The sequence below is a fragment of the Bos taurus genome, chromosome 10 (assembly GCF_002263795.3).
Source record: "Bos taurus isolate L1 Dominette 01449 registration number 42190680 breed Hereford chromosome 10, ARS-UCD2.0, whole genome shotgun sequence".
Classification (NCBI taxonomy): domain Eukaryota; kingdom Metazoa; phylum Chordata; class Mammalia; order Artiodactyla; family Bovidae; genus Bos; species Bos taurus.
In genome coordinates this window covers 39,159,188-39,185,270 of record NC_037337.1, presented here as the reverse complement: position 1 = coordinate 39,185,270, position 26,083 = coordinate 39,159,188, and the positions used below count along the sequence as shown (strand labels likewise).

At 36.2% G+C, this 26,083-nt stretch overlaps 1 long non-coding RNA gene across 2 annotated transcripts in view; it reads right to left on the bottom strand.

Moving 5' to 3' along the window:
* Window positions 1-1,159: 1,159 nt before the first annotated feature.
* Window positions 1,160-26,083, bottom strand: part of LOC112448560 (uncharacterized) — a 39,030-nt gene continuing 14,106 nt past the window's right edge. The window contains exons 2-5 of one of the 2 annotated variants that reach the window (XR_003036958.2): window positions 4,802-5,013; window positions 4,156-4,358; window positions 1,609-1,709; window positions 1,160-1,367 (exon numbers count right to left, since the gene is read on the bottom strand). This is a non-coding gene — a long non-coding RNA (uncharacterized lncRNA). The remainder of the gene's footprint in view (window positions 1,368-1,608; window positions 1,710-4,155; window positions 4,359-4,801; window positions 5,014-26,083) is intronic. The other variant, XR_009496185.1, reaches the window with a different exon arrangement.

The following is a 26,083-nucleotide window of genomic DNA, read 5'->3' as shown; positions in this document are numbered from 1 at the left end:
ATGATATTTACACAGTCTCCTTGCTTTCAGGCTTTCCCCAACTCTAAGTCATTATTGGACACTATTACATCAATCTCCTTGGTATGCTATCACAAGGTTTTTTTTGAAAAAAGCCTGAGTTTCATAAAACCATAAAGCATGGACTCTATATGACATTCTTGGTTCTCCATAAAATAAACCCGCATTTGTTTTTCATATATATCTTTCACTATTCCCCTACAGGAATCTTTGATCCACACAAACTGATATACTCAGTGTCTCTCCAATTTTTTCAAGTTGTTTTCTTCTCTACCTTCATGCCTTGGCACACTACTTTCTAAACCCTAGTAGTCCTTTAAAGAACTGTTGAGATTCTTAATCTTAAGCAAAGTTTTTTTCTGACAATCACAAAGCTGTCCTCAGGAGGAGTGATCAGGAATCACTGCCTGAGCCCTGTGTTTTTTAAGTCTCCAAGGATGCAGGGGAAGGACCCAGTCTTACACATATTACCCAACCATCAAGCCCCCATCACGAGGGATACAGCTGGACTGTTCATATGCAACTAATACCACCCCAACCAACACCCAGTCCACCAGTGAGCATTGCCTACTGTGAATCCAAAATGCATTCTTTCTATCCACTAATGGTTCCTTAGGATGATTTGCCAACATCACTTGCATGGACGATGACAGTGTTTCCACTCTGGTGCTCATATATTCCCCATTCTTTACCAATACTCGCCCTCACTGCCGATTCCATTCTCAAAGCAAGCTTTTTTTTAAATGTAAATCTGATAGATTTAAATATAAACTTGATAGCATCTAGGATCTTTAATATGCCAATAACTTCCTATCATATTTAGAATGAAGAACAAACTTCTCTCCATGACATATGAAGCTGTAGTGTGTTGGTCTCTCGTCGTCTAGACTATCCTCAATTTCAGTTCCCACCCTTCTCTCCTTGCTTTCGATGTAGTTACATGAGCTTTTCACTGTTCATAGAACACAGCAACTCAGACACATCTGGAGGAATTTACACTTTCAGTTCCACTGAGCTGTAATTTTCCACCCACCAAACTTAACATGGCCATCTCATTGTTGTCTCTTGGATCCCTACCTGCTGTTTGTTTCTGAGAGAAGACCTCCTTAAGCAATGTCCCTGACACACATACCGACACCACTTTCTTTCATATCCTTTACTTTGGAACGTTTACTACTACTGAAATAGTACTATGATGTTTACTTTTTTTTTTTCCTGTCTATATTGACTAGATTTTGAGTTCAAAGAGAACTAAGACACCATGGTCTTGTTAACTTCTATTATCTTCAAAACTTAGATCAGCGTTTGTCATTAAGAGAGTGGACAGTCAAAAAATGTTCTTTGAAAACCTAAATGGGAAAAAAAAATAGATGAATTAGGTAAAATTGTTTATGTAAAAGCATTTCATATACTCTTAAAAATTATGTTAATATCACTACCATCTATTTGATACTCAGCTAAATATTGCCTTGTACTCATTGTTATAACATTATAGTATCTTAAATTCTTTCATTTATTCATTCAGTTAAAATTATTAAATGGTACTACGGGCCTTGAGAGATACAGCAGTAAATTCTACAGATTCATTACCAACATCAGGTAGGTGGGATGTACTGGAAATCCAGCCTAGGTTGGGGTAGTGGCAGCAGTTAGGAAAATCTTTCCAGAGGACCTAACATTCAAATGGAGATCTGAAGAATGAACAGGAAGCAACAAATCAGAGGTGGATGAGGTAGAAGAATAACATGTTTACTAACTTCTTTATCCCTCATATGACCCAGCAATGTCCTCTGAACCAGAACTAGAGTAAGAAAATAGATACAGCACATAGGCAATAAATAATGACTGTTATATTTGATCTCCTATTCTTTAAAGGGCTATGATGTGGAGGCATGATGCAGAAAAGAATAAAAAAATATTTATTAATGCCCATTACATGCCAAATTCTAGGCCATCAGTTTTCACACGAATAATTTTATTTTATTCTCTTGATGGCTGTTTCGAAGGCTGAGCCTCATCAGGTTTTATTGACCCTCATAAATTATACTTACAGCTGAAGCTCTAACTGGGTGTATTCTGACTCTTGAAAATCCATGCTCCTTTCTGTTACCTGACTGGGTCAGTAGTTCTCAAGCTGACTGTACATTAGAAACAGGAAACTGAGGCTACGCTTGAGACCAATAAAATCAGAGTACCTGGGCGTGGAACCCAGGCTTCAGTAGCAGCTAAAGTTTCTCAGCTGAATTTGATGTGCAGCCAAGTTTGAAAAAATCACCTGTTTAGGCCAAGGAACAAATCTCCAGCTAGTTTAATTAATTCATTTTGGCTTTCTCATTCATATTTCTGTCTTCAACCAAGATGTCACCCAAATGACAATAAGCAAAAAAAAATTATTCTCTTCTTTGGAATGGCCTCCTTAAAGCTTCAGTCCTGAAAAGTCAACTGTGAAGGTTGAAACAGCATAACTAAATAATTAAGCCACTTTTATCTCTCAACATACTACATACTGTGCCTGTTTTAACAATTCCTGACTCCACCAACATATGCTATCAGATTTAATTCTCTATGGTCTGGCACTACGTATTTTTAGTAACCTTGGCTTCCAAAGAAGAACAGAAGAAAGTAACACCATTTACATAACTACAGGAACATGATTTATTTAAGTTTGCAAAAGAATATCACAGGGGAATCCATAAAACTTAAAAATTCATTTTCTTTATACTTGCTACTACAAAGGATCAGCTGGCACTTAACAAAAATTCTGTGGTATATATTATTATTAGATTAGGCTTTTGCAGCTTAACATAAAATGGGTTAACAGTGCTGGTAGCCATTGTTCTCAAATGAATCAATATTCTCCTACTTCCCTGGGCTACAAAACATTTTCCTGGCTTAGAGATAATATGCGATCCTTGTCTTACAGTTGTCATTATGAAATTTAATACCACAAGCAGTAGACTCTGTAAATAAATACCTAATATAAATTCCCTCTTAGTCCCTTGAGATAAAGCAATGAGTCATATTTTAGAAAAGTATTTTTCACCAGTCAATACATATCCTGATCTTTGGATCATCATATCAGTTCCTATGACTGATAACTACTTAGCACAGAGATCACTGAAAATTAAAACTATATGATGTCATTATGTGACCCTCTAACCCAATGATTCCTCTTTCCTCTGTATTATATCCATACTCATTAATCATGAACTTGATTTATTATTAGGAATATTTGAGACAGAGATAGAATAATTTATCTTGTAAAAAGTGATTTGCTACACAAAGATGTCTTTAGCAGCTTTATTCACAATTACCCAGACTTGGAAATAAATAAGATATCCTCCATTATATGGAAAGATAAACTGTGGTACATCCAGACAATAGAATGTTATGCAGTGCTAAAGAGAAAAGAGCTATAAAGTCATGAAAAAACAGGAGGAATCTTATTTTTAAATACATATTACTAAATGAAAATAAGACAATCTGAAAAGACAATATATTTGTGTGATTGCAATTCTATGAATTGGAAAAGACAAAACTATGAAGACAATAAAAAGATCAGAGGTTTCCAGGAGATAGGGTGTAGTAAGGGGATGAACAGGTGTAGCGTAGAGGATTTTTAGAGCAGTAAAAATACACTGTATGACTCTATAACGGTGGATTGATATCATTACGCATTGTCCAAACCCATAAAATGTACAACTCTAAGAATGAAACCCAATGTAAAATACAGACTTCAGGTGATTATGATATACAGTGTAGTTTATCAGTTGTAGCACCATTCTGGTAGAGGGTGTGGATAATCAGGGAAGCTATGCATGTGTGGAGGAAGGGGATACATGGGAAATCGCTATACTTTCCTCTCAATTTTACAGCAAACCTAAAAATTGAGCCTACAAAACAATTATATATACAACATAATATATAAGTTATATATATAGGAAATGAACTACAGAGATATACCTCAACATAGAGGAATCTCACAAACATACATACTGCACAATTGCATTTATATTAAGTTCAAAAGCAGGCAAATATAAATTATGGTTTTAGAACAAATATTCATTATCTCCCATGTGTGAGGTGTTATGATGATAAAATTTAAAAACTGCTGTGAAAAATTAGGATAATACTTACCTTTGGGGAGCAGAAGAAATAGTGATTGCACGGGACTCTAGAGAATGGTCTATATTGCTGATAATGTAACATTTCTTGAGCTGAATTGTGACTACTGGGATATCTTTACTTCAAGGTACTTTATTGTTTATTAATTGTGTGTATGTAAGATTGGGTTGGTCAGTTCATTGTCTCTTTTCACCATTTTGTTGACATCACCCCTACTGGAAAAATAAAATGGTTTTTTAAGGAAGTCATCATTACATATCAGGTTGTGGAGTAAGCAGGGCTGAGATGAGAATAAGAAAAGTTTTATCTGTAGTTTTAAAATGCTTATAATATGATTCTTTTATACTTATAAATAACACTATGATTATAAATAATTGATTTAATCTATTCATTTGGGAAATCTTGGTATTAACTAGAAACACTTTTGATGGCTAACCTAACACATATAACAAGATGTAACAAAGCTGCATTTCTTTTAAAAATATTCCAATGAAGACTATCTCTTACATCTTAACTAAACTTTAGTCTTCATAGCTTAATCTGAATCTGAAAGTATTAAAAAACTAATTATATAAATTCAGCAGTATGAAACACATGTAAAAATACCTCAAAGGTTAATCTTAAATCATATTTTAAAGATCATCAAAATTACACTGACCTTAGCCATTTTATAGCACTCTCATCTTCTGACCAAAGAAAATTCTCCTGATTTGTCACTTTACATTTACAATTATATGTGATTAAGCAAGATTTGACCAAGAAGTGACAGGTCAGATTTTCTCATGGTATGTTGAAAATGCGGCACTGCTGCATTGCATCTGCAAACTGTGACACTGACTCAGACGTGTATCGGGGCAGAACTGATGTCATCTGTCTCAAACAATGGAGAAAGATTCTCAGCATGTGGCCTAGAGGCTATATCATGCTGACGACAAAATGGCCAACATTTATTGCTTGAGGTCAATTCAATAATATAATAGGATTAGCCATACATGCCCCCACTTTCATTAAGCATTATTTGCTTATTCACTTCTATAACATCGCTGCTTTGTTGCCGTTTTTAGCCTTCTTATTGTATCCTCCCTTCTTACTCCTTTCACTGGACTGGCTACACTTTAGATATTTGGCATGCATCTGTGTGTGTGGTGCTCCAAATATAAATGTTTTCTCTTAATTAGACTAGCCACATTAGTATGGGTTTCCTTTTATAGGCGATTTTCATTTATTCTGTAGTTAAAATATATTTGGAATATCATCAAACAGAAAAGAGAGAAATGAGACATTTCTTTGTGCTGAAATGTAGCATTCTTTTGTTTCTTCTTCCATACCATATTTTACTGTTTTTCTGTGTATACTAAACTTGTACCAATCATGTTTTAAACAGTAGTTGCCATGCTAAGCAATGGAGATAAAAATATAAGGGAGAAGACATGATTGTGAAATAGACAAAGATCAACACAAATATAGACAAAATAGGTATAATAAATTGTTACAGTTGATGAAATAGATTAATGAGCTATAATCATGGCAAATGGATGAGGATATCCTCATATGAGGATAAAAAGAGATTTCAAATAAAGGTTGAAAAGTTAAAGCAGGATAGGTATTCATTAGCTGAAAGGTGAGATATGATAATGTAGGCATACTGCTGCTGCTGCTGCTAAGTCGCTTCAGTCATGCCCGACTCTGTGCAACCCCACGGACTGCAGCCTACCAGGCTTCTCCGTCCATGGGATTCTCCAGGCAAGAACACTGGAGTGGGTTGCCATTTCCTTCTCCAATGCATGAAAGTGGAAAGTGAAAGTGAAGTCGTTCAGTCGTGTCTGACTCTTAGTGACCCCATGGACTGCAGCCTACCAGGCTCCTCCAACCATGGGATTTTCCCGGCAACAGTACTGGAGTGGGGTGCCATTGCCTTCTCCCAATGTAGGCATACAGTGTAGCTTAAATATAATCAAGATCTGAAGTAATCTTGCTGTGAATGGTAATTCCCAGTTGCAGGAGCAAAGACTGTGACTCTCTGGATTAGAGAAAGGAGTATAATAATGAATGTGGTCACTAGATACATATAAGCTTGGAGAAGTAGGGAGGAATATCGTTGAGACTGTGTATGTTGTTTTAAGGGGTTTCATCTCTTGCTGTAGAAAATCAAAAAACCCTGAAGCATCTTAAGCAGGGGGATAATATAGCCAGCTATCTCTGGCAGCAGTGCAGAGGGAAGACTGGATTGGAACAAGGCTCTAATGAAATGATCCTAATGAAAGGCCTGAAGGTAAACAAAGCTTTGTAAATACAGAGAAGAAAATGGAAATTAGAGATGTTAAGGAAAAAGAAAATGCAAAATTTAGTGATTATAGCAAGTGAGAGTAGGAATCTTGGGAGAAATCTAAGATGACACCTGAGCTTTTAGCTTGAGTGATTCTGTTTTCTATTTGATTCATCTGCTCTTGTCATGTATTTTTTCTATTTTCCTGCTTTCTTTTGGATTAACTGATTATTTAGTTAAAGATATTTTTATCAAATTTACTGATTTACTATTATACTTATTTCTAGTGTTTTCTTGGTTTATTTAAGACAATATTTCTCAACTTTTGAAATAGGGGACATTTGGCAATGCCTGAAGACACTTTCAATTCAGTTAAGTTCAGTCACTCAGTCATGTCCAACTCTTTGCGACCCCAGGAATTGCAGCACACCAGGCCTCCCTGTCCATCACCAATTCCCGGAGTTCACTCAAACGCACGTCCATCAAGTTGGTGATGCTATCCAGCCATCTCATCCTCTGTCGTCCCCTTTTCCTCCTGCCCCCAATCTCTCCCAGCATCAGAGTCTTTTCCAGTGAGTCAACTTTTCACATGAGGTGGCCAAAGTACTGGAGTTTCAGCTTTAGCATCATTCTTTCCAAAGAACACCCAGGGCTGATCTCCTTTAGAATGGACTGGTTGGATATCCTTGCAGGCCAAGGGAGTCTCAAGAGTCTTCTCCAACACCACAGTTCAAAAGCATCAATTCTTCGGCACTCAGCTTTCTTCACAGTCCAACTCTCACATCCATACATGACCACTGGAAAAACCATAGCCTTGGCTAGAGGGACCTTTGTTGGCAAAGTAATGTCTTTACTTTTGAATATGCTATCTAGGTTGGTCATAACTTTCCTCCCAAGGAGTAAGTGTCTTTTAATTTCATGGCTGCAATCACCATCTGCAGTGATTTTGGAGCCCAAAAAATAAAGTCTGACACTGTTTCCACTGTTTCCCCATCTATCTGCCATGAAGTGATGGGAACAGATGCCATGATCTTAGTTTTCTGAATGTTGAGCTTTAAGCCAACTATTTCACTCTCCTCTTTCACTTTCATCAAGAGGTTTTTTAGTTCCTCTTCACTTTCTGCCATAAGGGTGGTATCATCTGCATATCTGAGGTTATTGATATTTCTTCCGGCAATCTTGATTCCAGCTTGTGCTTCTTCCAGCCCAGCGTTTCTCATGATGTTCTCTGCATAGAAGTTAAATAATTTAGTTTCACAGTTAAAGAAAGTGCTACTTGCATCTAAAAGATGATGCTGTTAAAGTGCTGCACTCAATATGCCAGCAAATTTGGAAAACTCAGCAGTGGCCACAGGACTGGAAAAGGTCAGTTTTCATTTCAATCCCAAAGAAAGGCAGTGACAAAGAATGTTCAAACTACTGCACAATTGCAATAATCTTACACATTAACAAAGTAATGCTCAAAATTCTCCAAGCTAGGCTTCACCAGTACATTAACTGAGAACTTTCAGATGTTCAAGCTGGATTTAGAAAAAGCAGAGATCAAATTGCCAACATCCATTGGATCATAGAAAAAGCCAGAGAGTTCCAGAAAAACATCTGCTTTGCTGACTATGCCGAAGCCTTTGACTGTGTGGATCACAACAAACTGTGGAAAATTCTTAAAGAGATGGGAATACCAGATCACCTGACCTGCCTCCTGAGAAACCTGTATGCAAGTCAAGAAGCAACAGTTAAAACTGGACATGGAACAGACTGGTTCCAAATTAGGAAAGGAGTATGTCAAGGTTGTATATTGTCACTCTGTTTATTTAACTTATATGCAGAGTACATCATGGTAAAATGCTGGGCTAGGTGAAGCACAAACTGGAATCAAGATTGCCTGGAGAAATATCAATAACTCAGAAATGCAGATGACACTACCCTATGGCAGAAAGCAAAGAGGAACTAAAGAGCCTCTTGAAGTCAGTGAAAGAGTAGAGTGAAAAAGCTGGCTTAAAACTCAACATTCAAAAAACTAAGATCATGGCATCCAGTCCCATCAATTCATGGCAAATAGAGAAACAATGGAAATAGTGATAGACTTTATGTTGAGAGGTTCCAAAATCACTGCAGATGGTGGCTATAGCCATGAAAGTAAAAGACACTTGCTCCTTGGAAGAAAAGCTATGACCAACCTAGACAGCATTTAAGAAGCTGAGACATTACTTTGCCAACAAAGGTTCGTCTAGTCAAAGCTGTTGTTTTTCCAGTATTCATGTATGGATGTGATAGTTGGAGTATAAGCTGAGCACCGAAGAATTGATGCTTTTGAACTGTGGTGTTGGAGATGACTCTTGAGGGTCCCTTGGACTGCAAGGAGATCAAACCAGTCAATTCTAAAGGATATCAGTCCTGAATATTCATTGGAAGGACTGATGCTAAAGCTTGAAGCTCCAATGCCTTGGCCACCTCATGGGAAGAACTGATTCATTGAAAAAGACCCTGATGCTGAGAAAGATTGAAGGCAGGAGGAGAATGGGACGACAAAGGATGAGATGGTTGTATGGCATCACTGACTCAATAGACATGAATTTGAGCAAGCTCTGGGTGTTGGTGATGGACAGGGAAGCCTGGCATGCAGCAAGCCATCAGGTGGCAAAGAGTTGGACAGAATTGAGCAACTGAACTGAACTGAACTGAACTTGCATCTAGGGGCCAGTCAGAGATGCTATTAGACATCCTACAATGTATAGGACAGTCCTCAACAACAATGATTTATCCAGCCCCAAATATTAATAGTTCTGAGTCTGAAAATAATGTGTATAAAATACATATTTAGCTTATCACAGGCTACCTTCCTATAATATTAATGTACTTCACACATAGGTAGAAAACCTTATATCATCATGTTTTCCTTCTCTATCCCCCTCCCCCAAACACACTGCTTTTTTGGTATTATTGTCATATTCTAATTCTACTATTTTTATAAATGGAAATGTATTTTTATTTGCTTTAAATAGTCCTTTTAACTTTTCAGATGTTATTTTGTATCTGTTTCCTAGGTACATGTTATTTAAAATATGTAGTTGCTATTAAAAGACACATTTTTAATTGTTTCCAAAGCCACACTTAAAAAATTGAAGCCTGAGCAGTCCACTAATTTGTAATGTTTTCACACTCATTATCAGTCAGCAAGACATCACATTGGTGATCTGCCCCAATCACTAGTATAGCTAGATAAATGGATCTGCTGTCCTGTATTCAATGCATTGCATCTTTTAAGTATGACTTAACTTTTCATCAACTCTTCCTACAAATGTGAAGCTGCTAGGTTATGTATCTTTAAAACTGCAGCAGTTTCCTTGAAATATACCATATGTCACTAAGTTAAATATTGAGGCATTTTAAGATTTTATCTTATGTTCCATGTTTTTAAATATTTATATTTCTCAAAGTTAAAAATTATATCATACTTTTATTATTCAGTACATGCATTTTTATTGCTTCAGGATTTTATGTAAATACACTTGCTAATTTTATTTTATTTTATTTTGAACACTTGCTAATTTTAGTTTATTACTAAATCCATTTCTTTTATTGAGCTCATATTTAGAAGTATTATACATTTAACATTTAGCAGAGAAAAAGTGACAATTCTATTAGCATTAATAAAAATATAAAATCTTAATTTTTAAAAAATTTTGAAGTATATTGATTTTATAAAAAAGTGAACATTAAAAATAGGGAACACTGTTAGGGCTTAAAATCCTAATCCATTGTAAAATATTATAAAGGCCGTTTCATTTTCTTTTAACAAAGAAACTGAATCTTGAACTTTTCTGTATGTTATGGTCTCTTCACATTACAATTCCAGTAAGGTGATCTTACTAAGAATCTGTTGAAAACAGCTTTAGTCCTTAATGTCACTGCCCCTCTACTTTATGATTGAGATAGTGAGCACTTTAGAAATCAAAGCTGGGAATGATTACTTTTTGCATATTCAATCATCCTTTTATTGAAAAAGAAACTTTTCTCTGATCCAATGTCCTTTGCCTATGTACAGTTTTAGTTTTTCTTCTAGTTTCTGACATAAAACAAAAATCTTCAAAAGGTCCAGAATAATTATTAGCTAACAACAACAACGACAAAAAGCTCTCTGCCTTCAACTGCCTATGAACAAAACTTAATGGACTTGAATCTTAATGTTCCTCTAAGCCATTCATTTGCTTAAAATCTTAAATTGCTTTAGTATTAAAGTGGACTTTTACGTTTTTTAGCTATTTATGGTTTTTTGAGCAAAACAATATTTTAATGCTTCTCTTTTCATTATATAATTTTCTCCTACACAATATTATAGCCCCTTTCAAAATATTTGATGTACTGTAGTAAATATTTATAGTATTTGATGTATTATAGTGCCCACTTTTAATGTTACTGCAATGAACAGGTTACCTACATCAACAAACTTAAAGATAATAATAAAGGAAATGTTTTTAAAAACAATAATGTTTGTTTTTACACTTGACACATTAATTAGACCATGTTAACAAAGATAATGAATCAAGCATTTAAAACCACATGAAATCTTGCAAAGTTTTATATAAAACAAAATATATGAATTATCTAGCTATAGAGGAATTGAACAAGATCTCTTCATGGAAGTTATACCTGTTATCATAGTAGAATCTATATCTGGAAATGATGGTACTTCTCCAGAAAGCGCGGTTTCCATAGTTATATTGCACATTGAACATGTTTTTTTAAGAATTGGATTGATTTGTTTATGAAAAACAGAAAATGGAACTAAAACTGTCTATGAAAACTGTCTCAGTTCGGTTCAGTTCAGCTTAGTTGCTCAGTCATGTCCGACTCTTTGCGACCCCAGGAATTGCAGCACACCAGGCCTCCCTGTCCATCACCAACTCCCAGAGTTCACCCAAACCCACGTCCATCGAGTCAGTGATGCCATCCAGCCATCTCATCCTCTGTCGTCCCCTTCTCCTCCTGCCCCCAATTCCTCCCAGCATCTGAGTCTTTTCCAATGAGTCAACTCTTCGTATGAGGTGGCCAAAGTACTGGAGTTTCAGCTTTAGCATCATTCCCTCCAAAGAAATCCCAGGGCAGATCTCTTTCAGATGGCCTGGTTGGATCTCCTTGCAGTCCAAGGGACTCTCAAGAGTCTTCTCCAACACCACAGTTCAAAAGCATCAATTCTTCGGCGCTCAGCCTTCTTCACAGTCCAACTCTCACATCCATACATGACCACTGGAAAAACCATAGCCTTGACTAGACGAACCTTTGTTGGCAAAGTAATGTCTCTGCTTTTGAATATGCTATCTAGGTTGGTCATAACTTTCCTTCCAAGGAGTAAGCATCTTTTAATTTCATGGCTGCAGTCACCATCTGCAGTGATTTTGGAGAATTAATTGGTTTGGGTAACTGAAACTAATGTAAGTTTCTATAAACAGAATAGCTTGCTCAGAACTTCACCAGACTAGGAAATGTAGCCTTCCTAGAAAATTTATCATTCTCTAATGTCTGAGCTTTTCTGACTCCAAACTGCCTAGTTCTTCTAAATAAGGCACTGAATACTTCGCTAATACTTTGTATTAGCATTGTCTTAATACATCTTCTTTCTCAAAGGATAAAGATCCCTGTTTTATAGCCTTTGAATGAAACGTTCCCAAGTATCCCATTCTCCTGCCTGCTGATAATCTTGCCTTTTCCTGCTGTCAAAGTGTAATTTAAAAAAGTCAAAAACATGATTCATGCAAATAGATAGAGAACAACCTCGTGTTAAAATTTATGTAATTAATTAATGAAGAACAAGCCAAATGGTAAAGCTAATTCAAAAAATTTAAGAGGCCAAGTATTTTCAGTGAATAAAAGCAATGTAGAGAATAAGATAGTTAAATAACATCTCGTTTTTTTTTGTTTTTTTTTTTCTAGCACATACTTATGTATGTGTATATTCTAAGAGCTCAGCAGGAAAATATATAAAAGGATCTTACAAGGTAAGGGTAGAGATTTTAAGACAAACTTTATTTGACTTATCTATACTTATCATGACCAACCTAGATAGCATATTCAAAAGCAGAGACATTACTTTGCCAACAAAGGTTCATCTAGTCAAGGCTATGGTTTTTCCTGTGGTCATGTATGGATGTGAGAGTTGGACTGTGAAGAAGGCTGAGCACCAAAGAATTGATGCTTTTGAACTGTGGTGTTGGAGAAGACTCTTTAGAGTCCCTTGGACTGCAAGGAGATCAAACCAGTCCATTCTGAAGGAGATCTGCCCTGGGATTTCTTTGGAGGGAATGATGCTGAAGCTGAAACTCCAGTACTTTGGCCACCTCATGCGAAGAGTTGACTCATTGGAAAAGACTCTGATGCTGGGAGGGATTGGGGGCAAGAGGAAAAGGGGACAACAGAGGATGAGATGGCTGGATGGCATCACTGACTCGATGGACGTGAGTCTGAGTGAACTCCGGGAGTTGGTGATAGACAGGGAGGCCTGGTGTGCTGCGATTTATAGGGTCGCAAAGAGTCGGACATGACTGAGCGACTGATCTAATCTGATCTGATACTTATCGTGTTTTCTCTAACTGGTCCAGTTCTACATCAGAAAGGGTTACATTGTAACACAGCAAGGAAAGAGAAAGCCAGGGAAATCTAATTGATAAAATCTTTGTAAAATCACTTTTCTTTAAAATTTGCATAGATATCCATAACATGAGATATGCCATTTGATCAGTGAAATATCCCAAATTATTTTTCTAAGAATGTCAAGCTAATTTTAATATGTACATCTAACCTTAGGAACTACAGTTATGGGAAAATCTATTTACATATTAAAGAAAGAATATTCATTGGAAGGACTGATGCTGAAGCTGAAGCTCCAATACTTTGGCCACCTGATGTGAAGAGCTGACTCATTAGAAAAGACCCTGATGCGGGGAAAGATTGAAGGCAGGAGGAGAAGGGGACAGAGGACAATATGGTTGGGTGACATCACTGACTCAGTGGACATGAGTTTGAGCAAGCTCTGGGAGATGGTGAAGGACATGGAAGCCTGGCGTGCTGCAGTCAACGGGGTCGCAAACTGTCAGACAGAATTGAGCAAATGAACAACAATTTGCTTTATTTAAGTTAACTTAAATATTATAAGATGTATGTATCTTAATAAAAGAGTAGCATGAGTTTGACAAATGTCTATACTCATGTAATCAATTTCCCAATCAAGAAAAAGAACATTTCTATCAACCCAGACATTTCATTTCACTCTCCAATAAAGCTCTGCTCCTGGAGGCAACCACTAACATGGTTTCTATTAACACAGATTAATTCTGCCTACATAAATTATATATAAATGGAGTCACTTCTTTATTCAACATGTTTTAAAAATTCATCTGTCTTATCATATGTCTCTGGTTCATTAATCTGTACTGCTACATGTTATTCTATTGAAATTCACATACCAGAATTTATTTAACTGTTGATGGTTATTTGAGTTACTTCCAGCATTGAGCTATTATAAATAAAGTTGATAATTAGTCATGTACAATATTTCTATGGCATGTCTTCATTACTTTTGGGCAAATACCAAGGTATGGAATAAATAGGTCGTAGAGTAGTTGTATGATTTTTTTGCAAAAAATTGCCAAAATGTGTTCTAAAAGACTTGATTGTTTTACACTCCCACCAGAAATATATGAAATTATTTTGCTCCACATCCTTGCCAACATTTTGCATTGTCAGTATTTCCAAATTTAGTTACCAAATGAATAGTTAGCAATATCTCATTGTACTTTTTATTTGCATTTCCCTGTTAAGAGTTTTTTCAAGCAATTTTTGAGCACCAAAATATTTTTAGAAGGGTCTACTCAAATATTATTTCTTTTTATATGACAGTTTGTATTATAATTATTATTGATTTGTAGAGTTTTTTTAATATATCCTGGATATGAGTCCCTCATCAGATACATGTTTATAAACGTTTTCTCCCAGTTTGTGATTTATCTACACATTTTATTAATGACATGCTTTGCTGAAGCCTTAAGGCCATTGGATATCCTTATGAGAAAGATGATAGAAATACCAAAAAACTTTCTAAAGTATGAATATATCTGCATATTCAAAACTCAATGAATTTTTAAAAATAGTTTAGTCATGGTAGTGTCTAAAAATAAAAGATTGAAGGCAATTTTGGAAGGGAGCACTTAAAGGCTTTAGGAAAGAGGTGCAGGTGGAAGTAAAAGGAGGGCCGCAAATGAAAGGTGCCACAATTTGAGCTTCAAGTTGAGCAGGAGGATAAGGTAATAATGTGTGGGCAGGAACAGGATGGCCAGAAGCGGTGTTCCAACTGAGGGAAAATTTACTGTGGCAGTAAGACTAGCAGCAAAAACACGTGTGAAGAATCTTCTCCAGAGGGGGAGAAGAATCTTGAGGCCCTCTGCTCCCATTTCTACTCCTTGCACTATAAGGAATGAGTAAAGGCCCATCTCAAAATAAGTGGAGGTGGCAAATCATTAAAAATATAAAGTCAGATTTAGCCACAGTTTAACTCAGTATCAGACAAGTAGAGACAAAAAGAGGTTGCTTTACACTCCAGGTAGGTGATGAGAGTAAGATTTGCATGTTTGTGTGTGTGTGTTCAGTCGTGTCAGACTCTTTGTGACTCCATGGACTATATAGCCTACCATGCTCCTCTGTCCATGAAATTTTCCAGGCAGGAATACTGGAGTGAGTTGCCATTTCCTTCTCCAGGGGATCTTCTTGACCCAGGGATTGAACCCATGTCTCTTGTGTCTCCTGCATTACAGGAAGATTCTTTACCTTTCCACATGCATGCACAAGGCAATTTCCATAAAAAGTAATGACGTCACTGGGGAGAAAAGCATTAAACATAGAAAGCTTAAAAAAAAATCATAAAATGGGACAAGCTCTGATCCAAGACCAAACCACTCTTTGGAATTCTTTTGTGTTCCTAGATCTAATTCCCCTACCCACTTCCCACACAACACCAAGCAATTCTCTGGCACCAGAATAGTGTCAAAAATTCAACTGGATTCTGATACCATCTAACTAGAGAGAGCATCAGATTCCACACGTGAAGGGCTCAGTAGCACAAGACTGCCCCTACCCTGCTTCCAAGTCCCAGTTGTTGCCTGTACTTCTGACCAATTGGCTAAAAATCAAAGGTGTCCATGCCTTCCTCCCTGGGCTCGACTAATTTGCTAGAGCTGCTCACAGAACTCAGAGCAAGTTTATCAACTAGATTTCTGGTTTGTTATAAAAGGATATAATTTAGGAACAGCCAGGTGGAAGAAATGCAAACAGCAAGGTAGGCAGGATTGGGAAAAAAGCTTCCATGCCCTTTCCAAGGCACTTTTTCACCAACTCAGAAGCTCTCTACAGTCCTTTTTGCAGTTTTATGGAGGCTTTATCACATAGGTACAACTGATTAAATCATTGGCTATAAGCAATCAATTCAACCTCTAGTTCTTCTCCTGTCTCCTGAGGTTGAAATCACCAAAGGTAAGAGAAGATAACTTTGGTTGTTTCTAAATATTTCAACTCTTTAATTATGGGGTTGGTTTTTTCCCCTACCAACTGCCCTCATCCTTTGGCTACCTAAAGACTTTCCAAAAGTCATCTCATTAACATAACAAAACACCATCATTGCTCCTATCACAGGAAAAATCAAAGGCCAAATGTATATTTCTTACTATAAATCATAATATTACAATAAGTTTTCAAAGAAGGGAATCACAAGCTGGCTTGGACAGGCAGTCATGTGCTTCCAGAAGGACATGCCACTGGTTCCACCTGTGGTTGGGCAAATGTTAATGTCAACTTAAAAGAAAAATATTCAAAATGAGAATTGTGAGTTTAAGTTGTATTCAGGATTTAATCCTCAGCATAGGACTAGAGCCCAGAAGACAGTCACTAATTTAAGTCTGAGTGACTGCTCTGAAGAAGTAGGGGGAAAGCCAGTTTATATGTGACTTTCAGCTAGGAAATACATGCAGCTAATCATGTATCTTGGTAAGATTGCTGCTAATGACAAAGAATAGATACCTCAAAAATTTTAGAGCTTTTTTATGAATGAAAAGAAAGAAAGTGAAGTCACTCGGTCGAGTCTGACTCTTTGCAACCCCATGGACTGTAGCCTGCCAGTAACCTCTGTCCTTGGAATTTTCCAAGCAAGAATATTTGAGTGGATTGCCAAGCCCTCCTCTAGGGGATCTTCCCAACTCAGGGATTGAGCCCGGGTCTCCAGCACTGCAGGAAGACTCTTTACCATCTGAGCCACCAGGGAAGCCCTTTTTATGGTAAGATGCAAAAACTTGAGGTCATTAAAATTCTTCCTAAGGTATCTAAGAGTCTGCTTGTCCAAAGCACAAAATGCCTCATCCTGTCTTTCATCCTGAAGCCCTTTCAGGGTACACTGTTGGGCAGCTCTGCAGGGAGTTACACCTTAGCCTTTGCAGAACTGGGTTGTGAGCAGCGCTCTTTGTCTTAGTGATTTTAATTTTTTTTTTTTTTTGGCATCCATATTGGACAGGAGCAATTAGGATGAAAGGAGAAAAACTTCAGGGGCAAAGCATTCTCTTGGGATCTATCTCTCATCAATAAAAAGGTTATTTATTGAGTACATCAATTTTCTAAGATAATTGTTGATTTAAACATAGACATGAGGTAATTTTTTACTTACAAGAAAATTATGAGGCAATTTCTTCTTATCTAAAACTAATGCTTTTTATATATGTCAATAGATAATTTTTTTCCATAATATAAAAGTCTATCTTGAAACCTTGACTCTTTTCTTACTAGCTATACAGCTTTATTGATTTGTATTGTGAGATATATAATTAAAGCATGCATTATAAATACTATATCATTCAATGAAATAGATTGTCTTTATACAAAATATTTTATTTTCAAAATGACATTGACCTTTTTGTTCCTGGCCCAATGAAATGCATCCTGAAAAGGATAAAAGAAGTGGTTTGTCTTTCAATACATTTAAGTTAAAGTCTGAATTCTATAACTATTATTTAAACATATACTATTTGTCTTCTTTTAAGCTACCTTTTTTTTATCACCAACACTGTGCAAGATACTTTTGAAGGAAGGTGCTTTTAATATAATGTCTCATTTAATTCTCATGACATCTTTATGATTAAAGTTCAGAGAAGTTAGATATTTCCCTTATAGTACAGAGCTGCAAACTAAAACTCAGAGAAGTGAAATAGCATCTCCAACTACCAAGTCTGACTAAACACAAGATCCTCTCTTGAAATGTTAACTGGTGAATTAATGAATTTTCATATAGGAATCATTTGTATTAGTCTTCTATAATTTTGAAATTATTTCAAAATTAACATAAAAACTCTTAAAAAGTAGTAAAAGTCATTAGTATAAAATATTGCCATGCATTCATTTTAGTGTTTGAAAGTCTGAGTTCATCACTGATTGTTGCATAATATATAACCAATATTTATAATATTGCCTTCCAAAGTAATAGAAACACTTTGCATGTAAATAATATTCTTTTCAAATCATTTACAATTTTGTTTACTGTTTTAGATATTTTCTGACATAGTATTGAAATGTTCTGCAAAGAATATCCATTTTGTAGTCATTTTAACAGAAAAAGCCCCCAGATTTTAAAAGGGTTCATTAATATCTTGTATGTACATGAAACAGATTTAGTGCCTATAGCTGTATTCCTTGTTCTTAAATTACCATGAATGATATGCTGCTAATTATAGATCAAAAGAATATTTCTTTTATAGTTCCTTTTCTCCCTAAGGTTATATTTTCTCACTTAAGAGGGTGATATGTAAAATTGGTGGTTATGAAATAATACTTACATAAAATCATCTCTGCAAATAATGTAAGAGTTACTGTAGATCAAGTAGAGAAAGATTTTCCCTAAGAGGTATAATCACCACAAAGACTTTCTAGAGGATGATGGTTTTTCTTTCCAAGGAATAGCCTTAATTTCTTTTTTAAAATGCCAGCTGAAGAACAGCAATATTTATTTTTCTCTTGCCTTAATGCCAGCAGTAATTGAACACGCACAAAAGTTCATAAATAGTTAAAATAGTCTCAGTTTTACCATAGCTTTTCATATGTCAGTTAGAGGGTAACTTTTAATTTGTTAATTTAGTCCAAATTTGTTACTGAATATTTTAACATTAAAAAAAATAGATTATATTTTATATGTAAAAAATACATTAATTAAACATTATTATTTAGTTTTTAATTGTTGGTGTGACCATTCAGAAATTTATTGGATACGGGTGATCTTGTTCATGTGAGAAAATTAATAGTTATTAGATACCTATACTAGTGTTAATACCTTATATACTTTAAAATATTGAAAAATTGGTTTATAATTAATATGCCTTAAAACTGAAAGTACATAAAACTAACTTATACTGCCTTTATCACTTTCCTAAGAGAAAATTTCCCAGGAAGACAGTTAGACTATTTCAACTCTTCAGCTTTATTCTTACTTTATGGAAAATAACCAACTCTATGGAATGAAGACTTATGTCTGATGTACAGTCCTATACTTTACTAGTTGTTTGACTTAAGTTACTAAATTTTTCATAACTTCTGATTCCTAATAAATAAAATAGGAGTATTATACATATTGGCTTCCCTGTTAGCTCAGTTGGTAAAGAATCCACCCTCAATGCAGGAGACCCCAGTTCAATTCCTGGGTCAGGAATATCCACTGGAGAAGGGATAGGTTACTCACTCCAGTATTCTTGAGCTTACCTTGTGGCTTAGCTGGTAAAAAATCCACCTGCAAAGCAGGAGACCTGCATTCAATCCCTGGGTTGGGAAGATCCCCTGGAGAAGGGAAAGGCTATCCACGCCAGTGTTCTGGCCTAAAGAATTCCATGGACTGTATAGTCCATGGGGTCACAAGTAGTCAGACACTGAGTGACTGAAAAAATATATATATATACGTATTACATACATCTGTTTTCAATATTGTCTGTCATAAATCAGTATTAAATTATGTAAAGTATAGAAACAATACAATGTCTGGCATGTGATAATACTCAAAAGTAGTTATGGATTATGTTATTATTATTTTTCTTTCTCTCAGGTGAAATGTGCAATTAATTGTGCTTACAGTCTGAGATTAGCTATATTCACCTCAAGCAATATTTTTGTCTTTAATCCTCTCCTTTCTTGTTTCCTTCAACATTTGTTCAACTGCCTAAGAAAATTATCTTTCCTTGTGTGTTTTTCTTCCTTATTATATTAACAGTTTTAACTTTTTAAGAAACCTAGATGTCCATTAGCAGATGAATGGATAAGAAAGCTGTGGTACATATACACAATGGAGTATTACTCAGCCATTAAAAAGAATACATTTGAATCAGTTCTAATGAGGTGGATGAAACTGGAGCCAATTATACGAGTGAAGTAAACCAGGAAGAAAAACACCAATACAGTATACTAACACATATATATGGAATTTAGAAAGATGGTAAAGATAACCCTGTATGTGTGACAGCAAAAGAGACACAGATGTATAGAACAGTCTTTTGGACTCTGTGGTGGGGGGGATGATTTGGGAGAATGGCATTGAAACATGTATAATATCATATAAGAAACGAATCACCAGTCCAGGTTTGATGCATGATACAGGGTGCTCAGGGCTGGTGCAATGGGATGACCCAGAGGGATGGTATGGGGAGGGAGGTGGGAGCGAGGTTCAGGATTGGGAACATGTGTACACCCATGGCAGATTCATGTTGATGTATGGCAAAACCAATACAATACTGTAAAGTAATTAGCCTCTAATTAAAATAAATAAATTAAAAAAAAAATAAAAATAACACAAATTGCTGTCACCAAATACTGGTGCTTTTGATATACCAGTTTATTGGAAAATAAATTCATAAGCTTTTAGATAATATGACAGCAATGTCTTACTAATCCAAGGCAGTATATATGAATACTTTTCATGTCAGAGACTTATATAGTTAATATGTAAGAAATAGAAATTTCAACTTAAAATGCCCTTAACAATAAGGGGTATTTTTTGTTCAAGGACAAAAAATAAAATAAAATTATTATGTAGCACAAAGGTGAACCCAGATTAACAATTTCAATGAAGGACCCAGTGTTTTCTATAGCTTCATTCTGCCTTTTCTATCACCAGCTTTGATTAAAAGCTTGCTCCACCTATGATCATAAGATGACTAGCAATAGCAATCTGTTATCTGCTTCTTGGACAGCCAGCAGGAAAATAAATGTCTCCCCCTAAACTAGTACTTCTGAAATTTGACGTGCATGTGGATCACCTGGGCAGGTATTTTGTTAAATTGAAAATACAGATTCAGTAGGTCTTCAAGTTCAAAACCCTGAATTTCAAACAAGCTCCCAAATGAGGTCAAAGCTGTTGATATGTGGATCACACTTTGAGTAGCAAAGCCCCAAACCAGTGATCCTCAGAATGTGATCTTCCAATTAGCAGAGTTTTGAGAATTCTTAGGCCTCATCTATGACCCCAGAAATTCTGGGGATGAGGTTCAGAAATCTGTATTTTAATAAGTCTGCTAGATGATTCTGATGCACACTGAGTTTGAAACCCACTGACCTAAATGATACATAAAAGACCTGGGTTTGCTCTTATGGAAACCTGGTGACTGCCATGCACTGACGAACTTCAGCCTAATATACTTATTCACCATTTCTGAGCCAACCACAGGGGGATAATATTGGAATAATTCTAATTAGTCGTTAAAAATCGAACTATTCTTGTAGCTGGAGGTGAGATTTATACTTCATGATGACAACACAATAATACAAGTGAGGAATAGTAGCTGTGGGAAAAAATGACATTTTCCATTGAGTTTCAGCATAAACCCCTGGGAACAAACTGTGTAACAAGAAATTGATCTAAGAATCAAAATAATTCAACAAATGGTTACTAAATACTTACTAAACCCTGTATGTGCATGCTTAGTCATTCAGTCATGTCCAACTCTTTGTGACCCCATGGACTTCAGCCCGCCAGGCTCCACTGTCCACGCAGATTCTCCAGGCAAGAAGACTGGATGGGTTGCCATGCCCTCCTCCAACCCCCTGAATAGGAAGCATTAAATTAGGTATTGTGAGGCATAAAAGGTAAGATGCCATATAACTGAGAAAGCGTGAACCAAGGGACACTCAACAGTCTCACACCTATGTAAGTGTTAAAATAAAGTGATCCCAAAACTTACTGACCATGAGACAGTGGGGCCTGAGCTGGAACTTGATGCACACATAGAAACTAGATATCAGGAGGGAAAGAGACAGACATGTTAGGTTAAGTGAACTGTAAGGACTTGGATATAAAGATTCAGAAGACAAAGGAAAACCCAACTAGCCTTTCTAAAAAACATTGCTTGAGGAACTAAAATAGTTCAGATACAGTTGGGCCAAATTATGGAAATCCTTTAATGTTATGTTTTGAAATCTAGAGCAACCCTATTAGGTAGATATTATTATCCATATTTTAAAGTTGATACACTGGAAGATAAATTAATCTGTTAGGGTCACATAGCTAGGAAATGGCAAATTGGAGTGTAATCTGGGGAAGCGGAAGTTAGGAGAGAATAATTAGGCATTAAGGCAGTAATCCAAACATTTAAAGGAAAGTGTAGGCCAGGGTAGTAGCAGAGAAAATTACACAGGAATGTAATTTTAAGCCGGAAATATTACCAAGGGAGAACAAAATTAGTACCAAATGTGAGGGAAAGAAGTAAGTTACAAGAAAGAATCATGAATTCCAAGTAGGACTAATCATGGCAATATAAGAAATATATATGTTAGGAGACATCCCTGATGGTAGAGTGGATGGGAATCCACCTGCTATTGCAGGGGACATGGGTTTAATCTCCGATTTGGGAAAATTCCACACACTGTGGACAACTACTCGAAGAAGGCAATGGCACCCCACTGCAGTACTCTTGCCTGGAAAATCCCATGGACGGAGGGCTCCGGTCTATGGGGTCGCACAGAGTCGGACACGACTGAAGCGACTTAGCAGCAGCAGCAGCAGTGGACAACTAAATTTCATGTGCCACAATTATTGTAACCCACATGCTCTAGGGCCTGCGAGCCACAACTAACGAGCCCCTGTTCTGCAGCTATGAAAGCCGGCAACCTGAGCCTGTGTTCCACAGTAAGAGAAGCTACCACAATGAGAAGCCTGTACAGCACAACAAAGAGTAGCCCCCACTCACTGCAACTAGAGAAGCCCACATGTAGCAATGAACATGCAGCACAACCACAAATAAAATTAATAAATTAATTTAAAAAGGAATATAAATGCTAGAGAGAGCTCAGATTGGGATTTTTTAAAAAAGTGAGTTTGTATATTCTGAAGTAATAGACATTTGAGTGAAATATAAGAAAATAGAATTTAGAGGTTCTATTATGGGCTTTATCAATAGATAATATGAGCTGAAACTCTAGCTCTGTCCATAGACTTAAGTAGTCTGGCCAATTTCTACTAATTTTAGTTGGTTTTTATTTACAAATGGGGTTAATGATAATAATAATATGGGAACCGAGAACTTTCAGATGTACAAGCTGGATTTAGAAAAGGCAGAGGAACCAGAGGTCAAATTGCCATCATCCATTGGATCATAGAAAAAAGCAAAGGAATGCCAAAAAAATCTACTTCTGCTTCATTGATTACGCTAAAGCTTTTGACTGTGTGGATCAAAACAAACTGTGGAAAATTCTTCAAGAGACGGGAATACCAGACCACCTTACCTGTCTCCTGAGAAATCTGTATGCAGGAAAAGAAGAAACAGCTAGAACCAGACATGGAAAAAATGGACTGGTTCCAAATTGGGAAAGGAGTACGTCAAGGCTGTATATTATTACCCTGCTTGTTTAACTTCTGTGCAGAGTACACCATGAGAAATGCTGGGCTGGAAGCACAAGCTGGAATCAAGATTGATGGGAGAAATATCAATAATCTCAGATATGTAGATGACACCACCCTTACGGCAGAAAGTGAAGAGGAACTAAAAAGCCCCTTGATGAAAGTGATTGAGGAGAGTGAAAAAGTTGGCTTAAAGCTCAACATTCAGAAAACTAAGATCATGGCATTTGGTCTCATCACTTCATGGTAAATAGATGGGGGAAAAGCGGAAGCAGTGACAGACTTTATTTTCTTGGGCTCCATAATCACTGCAGATGGTGACTGTAGCCATAAAATTAAAAGAGGCTTTTTCCTTGGAAGAAAAGCTATGACAAACCTAGACAGCGTATTCAAAGCAGACAACTTTACTGACAAAGTTCTGTAGTCAAAGCTATGGTTTTTCTGCTGGTCATGTACGGATGTGACAGTTGGACCATAAAGAAGGCTAAGTACTGAAGAATTAATGCTTTCAAACTGTGGTGCTAGAGAAGACTCTTGAGAGTCCTTTGCACAGCAAGGATATCAAACCAGTCAATCCTAAAGGAAATCAACCCTGAATATTCATTGGAACAACTGATGCTGAAGCTGAAATTCCAGTACTTTGGCCACCTGATGTGAAGAATGAACTCATTGGAAAATACCCAAATGCTGGGCAAGATTCAAGGCAGGAGGAGAAGGGGACAACAGAGGATGATATTACTGGATGGCATCATTGACTCAATGGACATGAGTGTGAGAAAACTCAGGGAGATAATGAAGGACAGGGAAGTCTGGCATGTTGCAGTTTCTGGGTCGCAAAGAGTTGGACATGACATCGACTGAACAACAACAGTAACAAACATTGCTATTTTGAAAATTAAACAAAGTAATGAATTTAAAGTACTTGGAAATATTCCTTCTACTTGACATATGCCCAATGAATTTAAGTTTTTCTTATATTTTTATTATTTATAAATGTCTAAATGATGGTTTTAGATTTAATAGTATAATTTAAATCCATAATATAAAAATTGAGCTCATGTAATGAATGAAGACTCCATGGAAGAAGTTTAAGCAAGAACAAAGCAAAAATTATGACAGTCAACAATCCACATTGTTGTAAATATAGAAGAAATCAGGAATGAAAATAAACAGCTCTCTAATTTTAATAAAATTGTTACCAAACCAAACTTGGGTCTACTAGCTCACATGCAGTAAAGCCAATCTACTGACATTGAGCTGTGGTGAAGGAAAGTGCAGCACTTACTTCAGGGGCAAGACAAGGAGTCCAGGGAAGCTAATGTTCAGAAAAACAAAACAAAACCCTTCTGAATGGTTTCAAGAAGCATTTTTAAAGGCAAGGTGAAGGAAGGAATTAATCCAGGTATGATCAGTTAGTGCACAATTCTCTGTTTGATGGTGAGGTATCAGGGTGGTGTCACAGGGGTTTAAACTGCTATCCTCAGGCTGTAACAGGTCTGCATGCTACATGCTCATGGTTACCATTTGGAGGAGGCTTTAGTAATTGCAATACAATTGCAGGAATATGCAAATATACTCTTATCTATGTCTTTCAGGAAGGAACTAAAGATTCTGTGACTGCCATATTGCTTATTTATTGTTTAAGTTGATACCAGTTCTCCTGGCCAGTTTGTCACCACATGTTCACATCCTTTCAATCATTAATTCTTGATCAGGGAAGGCATGGAAGACTACAGCTTTTTTACAAACAAGAGACAGGCAGATGAAATGGGGAGAGCAGTCTTTCCTAGGAAGGGTTCTTGTTCCATACAGTTAACAGGTACTGACATTAAGAAATAGCGCCAAGACCAGCTATGTAGGAAAGGCTAGTATTTGTTGAGCACTTATATGTGCCAAACATTAGTATGTATATTTCATTTATCTAACAGCCCATTCTATTATTATCTCCATTTTATAAGTGGGGACATTGAGGTATGGACTATTTTATAAGTTGGTCCAAGTTGCACAGCTTATACATGATAGAGCAAAGATCTGTCCACAATCTTACACTAGAATCCGGATGCTTAGACACTACACTATACTCTGTAATCCAAGCTACATATAAAGAAATATGTAAAAAATACAGCTAAGTTGCTTTCAACAAGTCTCTTTAACACCCCATTAGAATGTAAGTATTTGATGGTTTAAATGAAACAATTATGTAGTCTTTCTCTATCTTACATCTTATGCCTATCTAAGATATGTTAGATATCTTAATAACTTTAAACTCACCCCAACATAATGGTAAAGGGAAGGCAATTTAACATTCATATATGCAACTTAACATTTTTAAGTTACTACATTTTCTTCTTCAAGGAAACCATGGCTTAGAAACATTTATTATGGAGAATAAAAGTTTTAGTTGATAGGAAAACACCAGAGACCCTACAGCCACAACTGAAATATAATTCTGCTGAAATCTGTAAATAATAATCTAAAACTCAAGAGAGTTTTATAATAATATTTTGCCTGTGTATAACAACTTTTCTTGAAATATCTCAGTGGATCTTATTATGAATCATAATTATAATTAAGCTTCAGAATATCCCTTTTATATTTTTGTTGTTGTTTTGGGTTTTTACCTTGAGAGATAGTAGGAGGAATACTAATTTTTCAGGGTCATTGAAAGAGTCAGAGGCGGAAGTAGGAATGGATTAAAGGTTTCTTACTCAAGTCATCTGATAAATATCACCATGGGTTTACAAATGTTTTGGCAAAGAACATTAAAGTTTCAGAAA